The sequence below is a fragment of the Macaca thibetana genome, chromosome 9 (genome assembly GCF_024542745.1).
Source record: "Macaca thibetana thibetana isolate TM-01 chromosome 9, ASM2454274v1, whole genome shotgun sequence".
Lineage (NCBI taxonomy): Eukaryota > Metazoa > Chordata > Mammalia > Primates > Cercopithecidae > Macaca > Macaca thibetana.
The window spans coordinates 29,349,491-29,363,209 of record NC_065586.1 but is presented as its reverse complement, the minus strand read 5'-3'; the positions used below and the strand labels follow the sequence as shown (position 1 = coordinate 29,363,209).

The window sequence follows — 13,719 nt, the reverse complement described above, 5'->3', positions numbered from 1 at the left end:
TTTTCTTTCTTTCTCTCTTTCTTTCTTTCCTTCTTCCCTCCCTCCCTCCCTCCATCCCTTCTTCCTTCCTTCCTTCCCTCCCTCCCTCCCTCCATCCCTTCTTCCTTCCTTCCTTCCCTCCCTCCCTGCCTCCCTCCCTCCCTTCTTTCTTTCTTTCTTTCTCTCTCTTTCTTTCTTTCTTTCTTTCTTTCTTTCTTTCTTTCTTTCTTTCTTTCTTTCTTTCTTTCTTTCTTTCTCTCTCTCTTTCTTTCTTTCTTTCTTTTTCTTTCTTTCTCTCTCTCTTTCTTTCTTTCTTTCTTTTTCTTTCTTTCTCTCTCTCTTTCTTTCTTTCTTTCTTTTTCTTTCTCTCTCTCTCTTTCCTTCCTTCCTTCCTTTCCTTTCCTTTCCTTTTCTTTCCCTTCCCTTTCCCTTCCCTTCCCTTTCCTTTCTCACTCTGTTGTCCAGGCTGGAGTGCAGTGGCACAATCTCGGCTCACTGCAACCTCTGCCTCCCAGGTTCAAGCACTTCTCAGTCTCGGGAGTAGCTGGGATTACAGGTTTGAGCCACCATACCTGACTAATTTTTGCATTTTTAGTAGAGACAGAGTTTCACTGTGCTGGTCAGGCTGGTCTCCAACTCCTGACCTCAGGTGAGCCATCTGCCTCAGCCTCTCAAAGTGCTGGGATTACAGGCATGAGCCACCGCACCCGGCCAGATTAGGGGTTTTCTAAGTGAGAAGGTGGAAAGGCATTCTGAGCAGAGAGAACAAACTAGATAGGCATAGGAAGGATGGCCAGGGTGGCGTCTCATGGTTGGGCACAGGTCACCTGCTGGTGGGAGGGAGGATAGGAGGTTCCAGCTCAGAGAAGTGGGACTTTGGAATATATCCAACAGGCTGGCCATCCTTTATTTTTTTGTTTTGTTTTGTTTTCTGTTTTCCACCCACACAAGTAATCACATCCCTCCTAGGTTTATCTAAATGCGGTGTTGGTAATGAAGCGAGGCATCGCAGTCCTTGTAAGCCTCACAGCTTGTAGGAATACACCTGCAAAAGTAAGTCACTGCAGGTCTCAGTCTGTGTGAGATAACCTGAGGGTTAAGTGTCATTTCCAAAGTGTTTATTTGTAACTGGATACCTTTTTTCTCCTACCGAGGAATATCTAAATGCAAGACAGTGACAATGATTCTAAGGATAGTCTTACATTTGTCCTTTAACAAATTTATTTTTATTTTTTATTTAATTTTATTTTATTTATTTTGAGATGGAGTTTCGCTCTTGTCACCCAGGCAGCAGTGCAGTAGCGCGATCTCAGCTCTTTGAAACCTCTGCTTCCCAGGTTCAAGCAATGCTCTTGCCTCAGCCTCTGCAGTAGCTGGAATTACAGGCTCGCACCACCATGCCTAGCTAATTTTGTATTTTCAGTAGAGACAGGTTTCACCATGTTGGCCAGGCTGGTCACAAACTCTGGACCTCAGGTGGTCCTCCCACCTCCACCTTCCAAAGTGCTGGGATTACAGGAATGAGCTACCATGCCCAGCCTATTGTTTTAAACTTTATATTTTATTATATTCATTTTACTATTTTTTTAAAAGAGATGAGGTCTCACCATGTTGCCCAGGCTGGTCTCAAACTCTTTGCTTCCAGTCCTTCCATCTCGACCTCCCAAAGTGCTAGGATTACAGGCATGAGCCACTGCACTCAACCCCTTTTAACAAATTTAATTTTAAAAGCTTGCCATATGTGTCAGGATCTGGGAGAATTTGCTAGATTAAAAAATAAAAACATAAAATATAAAAAAGACGAAAAGTTTGCCTTATGGGCTTCCATGGGTGAGGAGCAAGCGCTATCCACCTGTCTGGTGGAGGCAGCACTTGCAGGCCTATGCTTGAGAACCGCTGGGGCACTCTCCAGGAGGGTTTTGATTGGGAGTGAGCAGGCAGGGTGGGGCTGTTTAAAGGCCATTCTTGAAGCAGCAGAGAGGCTGGGTTTAGAGAGGTGGGAGTGGAGTTTGGAGACTCCAGGCATAAGCCTGACTCAGGCCCATGAGAACATCAACGGGGTGGAAGGAGAGAGGAAGGTTAAAGGCAGGAACGAAGGCATAGTGACTGCTGAGATCTGAGTGATCACTCAAGTGAGGCAGGGCCCTGATTTCTGGTTTGGGTGGCCAAGTTGCGATGGGGAGGTTGTGGTCAGGTAGGAAACCAGGAACAAGTTTCCTGATGGGAGATGGGAGATGGGAGATGACGGGTGTAGCTTGATTTCTCTTGAGTTCCCTGTTCCCGTGAGATACTCCTGGTTTGCTGAACTTCAGGGAATCTCCAACCTTCTGACTTATGCTTTAGGTGTGGCAGATGGAGCTCACTCTGGGAGAAGGTAGGATGATACCAGCAGGCTCGGAGTCCTGGGAAACATATGGACTTTTGAGGGAGGCAGAGGTGGACACTCAGTGAAACAACTGAGGAGTGATCAGAAAGGCCTGGGAGAGCTGAGGAAAGGAGTGTTGGAGACATTTTACGAAGAGGACATTCTGTGGAGGCGGAAGTGATCAGAAAGTGCCAGACGCCATAGAGGCCACGTCCAGATGAAGCCTCAGAAGAGTGTGTTGTCAGGAGAGCAGTTTCTGGGTTGTAGGGGAGCCAGAATCCAATGACAAAACTGGCTGGGAAGCACATGGGGCTGGGGGAGAGGAGACAGTGGTTCTGGAACATTCAGGGTGATAAAAAGAAGAGAAGGTGGGCGAGAGCTTGAAGAGAGAGGTGGGGCCAAAGGAACTTCGGGGGCAGAAGATGAGTCGCTGGAGCATGTTCTGGGCTTGTTCTGCCTCCTCAGCGAACTGAAAAGAAGCCTCATCTCTTCCGTGTATGACCTGGTGTTCCCCCAAAGCACCAGAAAAGTCCAGCATAAGTTCGACTGGCCTCCAAAGTGGCGATTCAGGGAGTTTGGGTCTAGGTTTTATGTTATGGAAATTGAGAGGATAAAGGGCCCTGAATCCTCCATCTGCCCATTCCACTTCTGGGAAGGCTGAACTGTTACCTATTTATTTTCAAGAATAAAGAGTTCGGCCAGGTACAGTGGCTCACTCCTGTAATCCCAGCACTTTGGGAGGCCAAGGCAGGCAGATCATGTGAGGTTAGGAGTTCAAGACCAGCCTGGTCAACATGGTGAAACCCCGTCTACTAAAAATACAAAAATTAGTCGGATGTGGTGGCACGTACCTATAATCCCAGCTATTTGGGAGGCTGAGGTAGGAGAATCACTTGAACTCGGGAGGCGAAGGTTGCAGTGAGTCGAGATCATGCCATTGCACTCCAGCCTAGGCAGCAAGAGTGAAACTCCATCTCAAAAAAAAAAAAAAAAAAGGGGGGGTCAGGTGCAGTGGCTCATGCCTGTAATCCCATCACTTTGGGAGGCCGAGGTGGGCAGATCATGAAGTCAAGAGATCAAGACCATCCTGGCCAACATGGTGAAACCCCATCATACTAAAAATACAAAACTTAGCTGGGTGTGGTGGCGCACACCTGTAGTCCCAGCTACTTGGGAGGCTGAGGCAGGATAATCACTTGAACTCGGACGGCAGATGTTGCAGTGAGCCGAGATCATGCCACTGCATTCCAGCCTGGCGACACAGTGAGACTCTGTCTCAAGAAAAAGTAAAACAAAAATGACAAAGGAAAAGTTCTAGAGAACAGATTTCAAAAACTTGTTTTCTATTATATTTATAGCGGTATTCACATGGGAAGATCAGTGCAGTGGCACAGTTTCATTATCCCAGTTACTCAGGGGGCTGAGGCAGGAGGATCACATGAACCCAGGAGTTCAAGACCAGCCTGAGCAAAATAGTGAGACCCCATCTCTAAAAATGAAATATAATCAAAAATTGAGATGACCCGATCTCCTCCCTTTCCAAAAAGTTGTTTTCTTGCTATTTCTCCAGGGTAGGTCAGGTTTTAAAAATTAATAATCTGGGGCAGTAGATGAAATTTCTGAAAATTATGTACAGGTTTCCTTTTTTATTTTTGGATGGGCCTTAGATATTAGAGGTGCTCTTTTTAAGTATCTACACAGCCTGGTAAATAAACACATTCGATTGGAAAGCAATACTTTCCATTTCTTATTCTATATCAGATATTTTACTTTTGCATTAACTTTCATTCTTGTAGGGAAAAAGAAATATTTCCAGTTTGAAATTCTTAAGATGGCACTGATAATAAGTAAATCTCTATAGATTTATGTGAAATACAGTTACAGTAAGTCACCCATTTACAAATGGATTATATTTGAAAATTTCATTTGAAGTAGGTTTGTTTTTTGGGGTTGGGGTGCTTTTTCCTTGGAAAAAATACTTAATTAAACTTTTTTTTTTTTTTTGAGTCAGTTTCACCCTTGCCACCCAGACTGGAGTGCAATGGCACGATCTCAGCTCACTGCAACCTCTGCCTCCCGGGTTCAAGCAATTCTCCTGCCTCAGCCTCCTGAGTAGCTGGGATTACAGGCACTTGCCAGCCACCATGCCTGGCTAATTTTTGTATTTTTAGTAGAGACAGGGTTTCACCACATTGGCTAGGATGGTCTCAAACTCCTGACCTCAGGTAATCCATCTGCCACAGCCTCCCAAAGTTCTGGGATTACAGGTGTGAGCCACCCCTCCCAGCTTAATTAAACTTTTAATTTTGAGATAATTATAGATTCAGATGTAGTTGTAAGAAATAATACAAAGTGATCATGCGGGCTTTTTACCCAGTTTCTCCAGTGATAACATCTCTCCAAGCTATACAATAGTATCACAACCAGGATATTGACACTGATATGGTCAATCCAATAGAAGAGTTCCAGAACAGGGGTCTCTCATGTGGCCCTGCTAAACCACCTCACCCTCATCCCTCACCTCTAACAACTCCCATCTCTTCTCCATTTCTATAACGTTGTCATCTGGGAAATGTTATGTAAATGTACTTGTATAATATCTAACATTTTGGGATTGGCCTTCTGTCACTCAGCATAATTCCCTGGATTCTTATCCAGGTCGTGGCATGTACTAATAATTTTTTCCTTTTTATTGATGAGTAGTATTCCATGGTATGGACGTACCACAATGAGGATTGGGTAGAAGCTCATTGCTTTTGCCTAGGGGTGTCTAATTGCTCTAGCACTATTTGTTGAATGGCACAGAAATCAGTTTGGCATATTCATGTGGACCTGTCTCTGGGTTCTTCGGTCTGTTCCACTGATCTATGTTATGTGTCTCTCTTTTTGCCAGTGCTGCATTGTCTTGATTACTGTAGTTATCCAGTTGGCCTTAATATGGGATAGATTAATTGCTCTAACTTTTTTCTTCTTTTGAGACAGAGTCTCACTCTGTTGCCCAGGCTGGAGTTGCAGTGGCACGATCTTGGCTCACTGCAACCTCTGTCTCCCGGGGTTGGGTTCAAGTGATTCTCCTGCCTTAGCCTCCCTAGTAGCTGAGATTACAGGCATGCACCACCACACCCGGCTAATTTTTTTGTATTTTTAGTAGAGACAGTGTTTCGCCATGTTGGTTAGGCTGGTCTCGAACTCCTGACCTCAGGTGATCCACCCGCCTCAGCCTCCCAAAGTGCTAGATTACAGGCATGAGCCACCATGCCCGGCCTAACTTTTTTCTTCTTTTTCAAGATGGTTTTTAGCTATTCTAGGGCCTGTACCTTTACATATAAATTTTAGAATATCTGCCAAAAATCACTGTGAGGCCAGGCAGGGTGGCTCACACCTGTAATCCTAGCACTTCGGGAGGCCAAAGTGGGAGGATGGCTTAAGCCCAGGAGTTCGAGACAAGTCTGGGCAACCTAATGAGACCCCATCTTTATAAAAACTAACAAATTAAAAAATTAGCCCAGTGTGGTGGTGCACAACTGTAGCCCCTGATATTCAGGAGACTGAGGCAGGAGGATTGCTTGAACTGGGGAGATTGAGGCTGCAGTGAACCATGATTGCCCAACTCTACTCCAGCCTGGACAACAGAGCAAGACCATGTCTCAAAACAAAACAAAACCAAAAAACACCTTGCAAGATTTTGATAGGAATTGTGTTAACCTGTAGATCAGTTGGGGGATAACTGACATCTTTTGTATGTTGATTTTTCTTCCGATTCATGATTATCATCACTGGAAAGAAGTGAGTGTGATGACTCTTCTAAGTCAGGCAGATAGCAAAAAATTAGGAAAGTGTTTACATGGATTGGACAGGAAGAATTAACTGGGATTTAAATAGTCAAAGACAAAAAGGATATGTAAAAGAAGTGACGAAGGAGACTTACCCTATTCGACTCCAGTGCATTAATCTAGGACAGTTTGGTTGCTACAGGGATGCAGTGCTTAAGAGGCATACAAAAGATCGATGTTTATTTTGTGGGAGTGAATCTTTTTTAGGAAGGAAATAGCACTATTGTGGTAACAGTGATTCATTTTCTCCTCTTATCTTCTCTTTACAGAGAAGACCCAGATAGTGAACTGTTTTATGTAAGTTTTTATATATTTTTGCCCTACTTTTCTCTAGGGAGGGGCTTAACACAGCTTATAAAAATATGTAAAACAAGATCAAATAAACTTTAAAATGAGGAAAAAGCCAATATGGTCCAAGGGAAAAGAAGATCAGGGTCAGGACTGAGATTAGGATGCAGAAGCCATGCTATGAAATTTTGTTTGTCATCTTGAGATGGGTTAAAAAAAAAAAAAAAAAAGTTGGCTGGGACAATTGTTTTTTACCCCTAGCACTAAACAGTTGTGAAGCCAATGTTTAATTATTACACCTGTCATCTCTTCACCTGGCCTCAGGACTGTCCTCTTAGGGAGAGGCATTGTTCTGTAGGGTTAATTAGTAACAGGAATTTAGATACTGCTGAGAGAGGCCTCTGGTGCTGGCTGAAGCAGCTGGTGGTCTGAGAACCCTGACACCCAGAGGCATACCACTGGGAGGCCCTGCGCAGCACACAGCTTTTGCTGTACTCCAGCCCAAGTCTTATGGGGTTTGTGGTCTATATTGAAGTTGGCGCAGACAATTAAGACTCTCTGTTCTTGGTACCGACAGGGAGAGAGACCTACAATTGTAAGTATTTTTGTAAACACGGTTGTGACATTTGAGTGTATTCAACATGTCAGTGGCCTTTTAATGTTTAAAAAAATGCATATGACCATTTAAGAAGTGGTTGTGCTTCATAGTTAATATTTTTTTTTCATTAGTTTAGGTTTATCTGGTTTTCCAGTGAGGTAAGCTACCTGAGAGACATAGGAAAATAGATCTTGCCAGTTCAGAGGACTGACTTTGGCTTTAAGATAAAATATTTGTGTCATTTTCGGGAAAGTACTTCCAGCACAATGCTTTCTTCTGATGATTCATTTTCTACAGTTATTGGAAGTGGGAAGAAATCCACAGAGGTTACAGAATTTGTAAACTTGTAGAGACATGTGCCGTTATATCATGCTGTTTCATAGATGTGTACGTCTGTTAGTTACTTTTCAGGTATTCATTGCATATATGTCTGTTACTTACTTTTGGGGTGTTCAGTGTCTGAGCTTTATCAACGATTGTGTGCTGTATTTTCAGCCCAAAAAAACTAAGTTAGAGAAATGTTTGTTCATCCAAGTCTGTATTGTTGTAGCTTATTCAGTAGACTGCTGTTGTGTTTTTAATTTCTCTATAAAGCAAGCCGAAAGACAGTGTGGACAACCTAATTGCATTTGAAGTAGCTGCTGGCCAGGCCTGCTGCAACAGCTGATGGGCTCCTCTGAATTTCCAGAGCTATTTCTGGTAGATGAGCTGGTATCAAGGCTCTCGAGTTCAGGCCATAAAAGGCCCGTCCCATGTGAAGTTGCTTCACTGCTCTGACTGCGTCCTCCCCAGGCTGAAGTGTCCTCAGGTTTCACGTGGATTTGCCCAGTAATGGATGGCTTCACCGAGTCCAGGTTGGGGAAGTTCAGCCTCGAGGACACTAGGGGACGAAAAACTTCAAAAAGAAGACTCTTTTTATTAATATTTTGGCGTTCTTTTTGGAGAGGAACTTTTGGGATGTAGCCTTTACCTGTTTCCTAAATTTGACATCCAGAAAGCCTTTTGGAAAACACCATTCTAAATTTATCCTGTTCTGAATCATCATTGCTTCTGATAGATGCAGTTGCTTGTTGACATCGTGATCTTTGATTTTGTACAACGCTATTCGGGCTAACGTTTGGGATTTTACTTTGTGCTTAGAATTTGAAAGTAGTATTCATTGGAAAGAGACTCCAAGAAAATACTCGAAGACACCCAAAGCTGGATTCGAGGATATAACGTGTTTTGTTTTGTTTTTTAAATTAGAAAAATAAGGAATTGCAGTGTGATTTTCTCTCCTCCTTTAACTTAGAGGAACGAGGATTATACAGAAATTTGAAGTAAGTGAAAAATCTTCCTATAAATCTAAATGCAGTAGGTTTTTTTTTTTTTTTTCCAAGTACCATCTGTCTGAACATGTTTCCTGAGGATTTGTTGACTTCAATCATTGGAAAACTCCTGCCAGCATTTGCCAGTTACTGCAGCCATTCCTGTAGATACCCTTGGGCATATTTCTTGGGTTAGGAAGGATTGGACTTTTTTTTTCTTTGTTTAAAAAGGATTTACTTTATGGTAGAGAAAGGTTTATTACTAACCATTTGATTAATATAACTTAGTCAGTACATTCTGTCCAAATGTTAGCACTCGAAGTCTTGGAATTAAAGTATATTCCCAATGCAAAGTACTTTAATAATCGTAGCACAAGTATGGGGGTGGAGTTCAGAAGGGCAAGTTTTATTTCACTGCCATTATAATTCGTGTAAAAATAGAAAATCACCAGTGATCCTTTTGCATAATCTTTGTTCTGAGGGTTCTTTGCCTTGGTACTGTCATTCTTCAGGGTTTGATTTATAGAACTTGTAATGTTCCAGAATTTATGAGAAAAACCTCACTGTAGGTTCTAGAGTTTGAACTGCATTTTATTTTTAAATTCTCCAAGAAAAAATACTGCATCAGCCTTTTAAAGCCCTGGAGATAGCTGTGGTCTCTTTGTAAGTTAGCTCAGTGATTTGCTTCTGTGAAAAATAGCAGTGAACTCCAGAACACTGAAGGCTTATTTGACATGTTGCTTCTTTGAAAAAAAAAAAAGATTATTTCTTTATACCATATCAGATGGACAAGTACGGGCAGTCATTATTTTCACCAGGTAGGAAAACAGAGTATTTATAGAGAAAAACCTCATCGGTGCAAGAGTTCTTCACCGGAGGTAGCGTGGCAACCCTAGGGGGCGTTTGAAAATGTATGGGGGTGTTTCAGGTTTTCTCAATAACTTACTGGCATTTGGGAGGATGTAGTTAAGAATTGTAAATGCCCAATTTACACGGTGTAGGGGACAGTCCCATACAGGATTACCCTGGCCAAACTGCTGGTGGTATCCCCTGTTGAGTAAAACTGCGGGATATAAACTGTACCCTCTGTCTCCAAAGAGGAGCAGCCAAGTGCCAGGCAGATATGTGTGCTGTCTCTTCTCACCAAACCCAGTGATGTCTTTTTTTTTTTTTTTTTTTGAGATGGAGTCTCGCACTGTCACCTAGGCTGGAGTGCAGTGGCGCGATCTCGGCTCACTGCAACCTCCGCGTCCCAGGTTCAAGTGACTCTCCTTGCCTCAGCCTCCCAAGTAACTGGGATTACAGGCACCTGGCACCACACCTGGCTAATTTTTTTTGTATTTTTAGTAGAGATGGGGTTTCACTATGTTGGCCAGGCTGGTCTCAAACTCCTGACCTCGTGATCCACCCACTTTGGCCTCCCAAAATGCTGGGATTATAGGCTTGAGCCCCTGCGCTGGCACCCGGTGATGTCTTGAGGATCCAGGGCGTCAAGTGCACACTAGTAGTGTCAGCAAATGTGTCTTACAATGGAAACTTTGGAGTCTATACTCTGTGTGCGTTGTGTGTGTGTGTGAGTGTGTATTAAAGATGATTTATTTGGTCACCTTGATCACTGGATGAGGCTGATGCTATACAAGCTATTGTAGTACATTAGGTGCCTTCCTGCCTACCTTTATGTTAGTACTATTGGTGCATTTAATTTTGCCACGTGCATAGTCTTCAAAGTGAAATTTGGTTAATGCACCCACCTTGCAGTGGACATCAGCCATTCAACAAACATTTCTTTATCTTTGCTTCTACTTTGGAGATAGACAGTTTTGTGGTTAACAGACTTCTGGAAGACTTCAGAGTTCAATTCTGAGTGAACATCTTTGGCAACACCTGGGGTTATACAGTATTTTTTTTTTTTTTTTTTGAGATAGAGTCTCTCTGTGTTGCCCAGGCTGGAGTGCTGTGACACAATCTTAGCTCACTGCAACCTCCGCCTCCCGGGCTCAAGTGATTCTCCTGCCTCAGCCTCCCAACTAGCTGGGATTACAGGCATGCGCCACTGCACCCAGCTAATTTTTGTACCTTTAGTAGAGACAGGGTTTCATCATGTTGCCCAGGCTGGTCTTGAACTCCTGACCTCAGGTGATCTACCCGCATTCGGCCTCCCAAAGTTCTGGGATTACAGGCATGAGCCACCATACCCGGCAAGTTATTTAATACTCTACAGTTGAGGAATTGTATCCAAAGGAAAGGGCCCTTGGATTTTTATAAGGATGTCTGGTGAGCTCCAGCATGCAGGGCTCTTGGACTACGTGGAGTGTTATGGAGAGTAAGCTGCTAGAAGCTTTGTGATTGTTAGGATACAAAGGCAGCCTTGGAGTCATCTCCTCAATCTGCAGCTGCCTGGGGTTTTAGGATACTCACTGCAATTTTATGTTAAAGCGCTGATCTCAGGGTGCCTCGCTGTGACCTGGAGTATCTGTAGATCTAGAACTTTCCAGCAGTTCTGGGCTTCATTGATTTGTGACGACTCAACTAGGAATCTTGTGGTCACCCTTGACTCCTCTCCCTTTAGGTCCCTGAGGCCTCTGCCCCACCACCTCCTCTTGAGCCTTGCCATCTTTTTTCTTTCTTTTTTTTTTTTTTTTTTTGAGACGGAGTCTCACTCTGTCAACCAAGCTGGAGTGCAATGGCGCGATCTTGGCGCACTGCAACCTCTGCCTCGTGGGTTCAAGGGATTCTCCTGCCTCAGCCTCCTGAGTAGCTGGGATTACAGGTGCCTGCCACCACACCTGGCTAATTTTTGTATATTTAGTAAAGACGGGGTTTCACCATGTTGGTCAGGCTGGTCTTGAAATCCTGACCTCGTGATCCGCCCACTTCGGCCTCCCAAAGTGCTGGGATTGCAGGTGTGAGCCACCGTGCCTGGCCGAGCCTCACCATCTCTTAACTGGGCTACTGCTTTGCCCTTAATGGATCCCTTGGCCCCCGGGTTTCTCCTCTGTCTGGTCCAGCCACAGAATGACCTTCCTAAACAAAGATCTCGTCTTCCTCACTGCTTACATGCAAAAGCCTGGGCTCCGTAGCCTCCCCTTCAGGGTCTTTCATGCCCCTGGAGTTTTGTTGGCAAGTCTCCCCAAAATGTTGTCTTTCCTTGCCTGCCAGGGAAGCAATATCAAAGGAGATGTGCCAGAAGTTTCCTCTGACATGCCTCTGGCCTCCTGGGCGTCGACTCCAGCCTGTACTCTAGGGCTGCTGTCACTAGGTCCTGGTGGCCCTTTCCACGGCAGCGGGGTACCCAGCGAGGTGCTTGGGTCTCACTTCTCTTTCCACCCCCAAGGTCTAGCCCAGTGGGCACTCCAGAAATCCGAGTTGTTTGAATGGATTTAATTATAACGACTTGTGGGTTCTTCATATCACAATTTGGTTGTGATCCATCCAGTACTTTTGCCCTCATCCTATATTACTCACAGGAGAAGCTGGTATTCTGTATTATAAGTTCTCTTTTTTTTTTTTTCTCTCATCTATAACAATGCAAGCAGAAAGGTTCGTGTTTCAGTAACAAGTCCAATGGGATTTCTGTATATGGGGTTTTTGTACACATGCTTTTGCCAACCCAGGAAATTAAGGTGTGCCGCATGAAGTCAGTCACTTCATTATTGGAACTTTGCCTAAAATGGAGAAATTCATCTAGTGGTGCAATTTGACCTAAGTGTTTTACTCCAACATTCAGCTTCATCTTGGGTGACACATCTCAGGAGCAGTTTGCACTGTTGATCTCGGGAGCACTTTGCTATTGCTTCAGAGAGATCTCTGTCCCTCTTAGAGACACTCCCTATTGTAGGAGGTTTTGAAAGAGGCATTCTTTTTCCTCCTCATGTGCTTTTCCGCTTCTGAAAGTTGATCCTTTAATCCTGAACAAGTTTATAACCTGTGTCTAACTGGTTTTTGTGTAAATACAGTAAAAGAAATAGTTTTCATATTTGCTTTGGGATCATTGGTCTGCCCATGTCGCAGCCCTGGGTATATTCATTTCAGTCCATATTTTTCGGGGACTTTCCCTGTGCAGAGCTCCGGGTTGGATCCTGTGGGATGCAAGCCTATAGCGTATTCCCTGTCCTTGGCAATCTCTTTCCCAGAGTGATCTGGACAGGGACATAATGGAGCTATTTTACCAGTCAGAGTGGAAGGGATGAACAATAATAACATGCCGTCTATTATCACTGTGTGCCAGGCTTAATGCCAAGCTCTTTACCTCTACAATATATCATTTAATTATTTTTATTTTTTGAGACAGTCTTGCCCTGTCACCCAGGTTGGAGTGCAATGGCACGACCATGGTTCACTGTAGCCTGAAATTCCTGGGCTCAAAGCAATCCTCCTTCCTCAGCCTCCTGAGTAGCTGGGACTATAGGCACTCACTACTATGCCCAGCTAATATAAAAAAAAAAATTGTAGAGGCAGGGGTCTCACTATGTTTCTTAAGCTGGTCTTGAGCTCCTGGCCTCAAGGTATCCTCCCATTAAGGCCCCTTAAATAACTGGGATTACAGGTGTGAGCCACCATGCCCGGACTCTAATTATTACAGTAGCCCCCAAGAAATAGTAGTGCAATTGTCTTCATTCTGCTGAGGAAAAAACTGAGGGTTAGAAATGCTTGCCCAAGCTTGGGCACATACCATGAAGTCAGGGGAGAGCTAGATTTGAACCCAGGTCTAGTTGACTTTGGTGCCCGTATTCATAACCACTGCTTTAGCCAGTGCAGCCCAAACTTGAATAGGAATCACCTGCAGTGTTGTTACTGCAGCGTCTGATTCAGTAGGTCTGCACTGGACTTAGAGAGGCAACAAACAGGATCCAGGTGATGCTGATTCCTCTGTCTGAGGACCTGCTTTGAGCTGCCTTAGGTTAAGTCTTTGCCACGTGCCTGAGACGGAAGCAACCAGCTGGGGTGTGGGACTCGAAGGGGGCTTCTGAGGAGGAGAAGGAGTCTTTCAAGGCTTCTCCATTCCTCTGGGCTTTTCATGCCACCCCTTCCCGCTCTCTACCTACAAGGTTCTCTCCCGTTTGTCTTATTTTCCACCCTGCTCTTCTCCTGGCTTCTCCTCGTGTTGAAAATATCCTCAAGTTTCATCCATTCTAAATAAAGTTCCCCTTGACCTCAAGCGATCACTTCTTTCTTTCCTGCCCACTCGCTCCTCAGCACTGATCAGGAGCTCAGCCCTCTCCTCTTGGAGACCTTTCAAGACCTCCTGGTTACTTTGATGTGCCTGCAGCCTCCCTGGGATGGAGCCCCTCTCCGTGAGAATCCCATCTCAGGTCTAGTGAGGGTGATGGGACTCTGACTTCCATACTC

At 44.3% G+C, this 13,719-nt stretch overlaps 1 protein-coding gene across 14 annotated transcripts in view; it reads left to right on the top strand.

The window, feature by feature from the left end:
• LOC126962977 (supervillin) overlaps window positions 1-13,719 on the top strand; it is a 270,490-nt gene that overhangs the window by 89,860 nt on the left and 166,911 nt on the right. For 3 of the 14 annotated variants that reach the window (XM_050804738.1, XM_050804735.1, XM_050804730.1), the window contains exon 1: window positions 7,151-8,382. The exons of 3 other annotated variants lie outside the window; for them this stretch is intronic. The gene's annotated coding sequence lies outside the window, so the exon portion shown is untranslated. Of the gene's footprint in view, window positions 1-7,149; window positions 8,383-13,719 lie in introns of those variants that run through there. 8 more of the 14 variants (XM_050804742.1, XM_050804741.1, XM_050804736.1 and 5 more) reach the window with 7 other exon arrangements.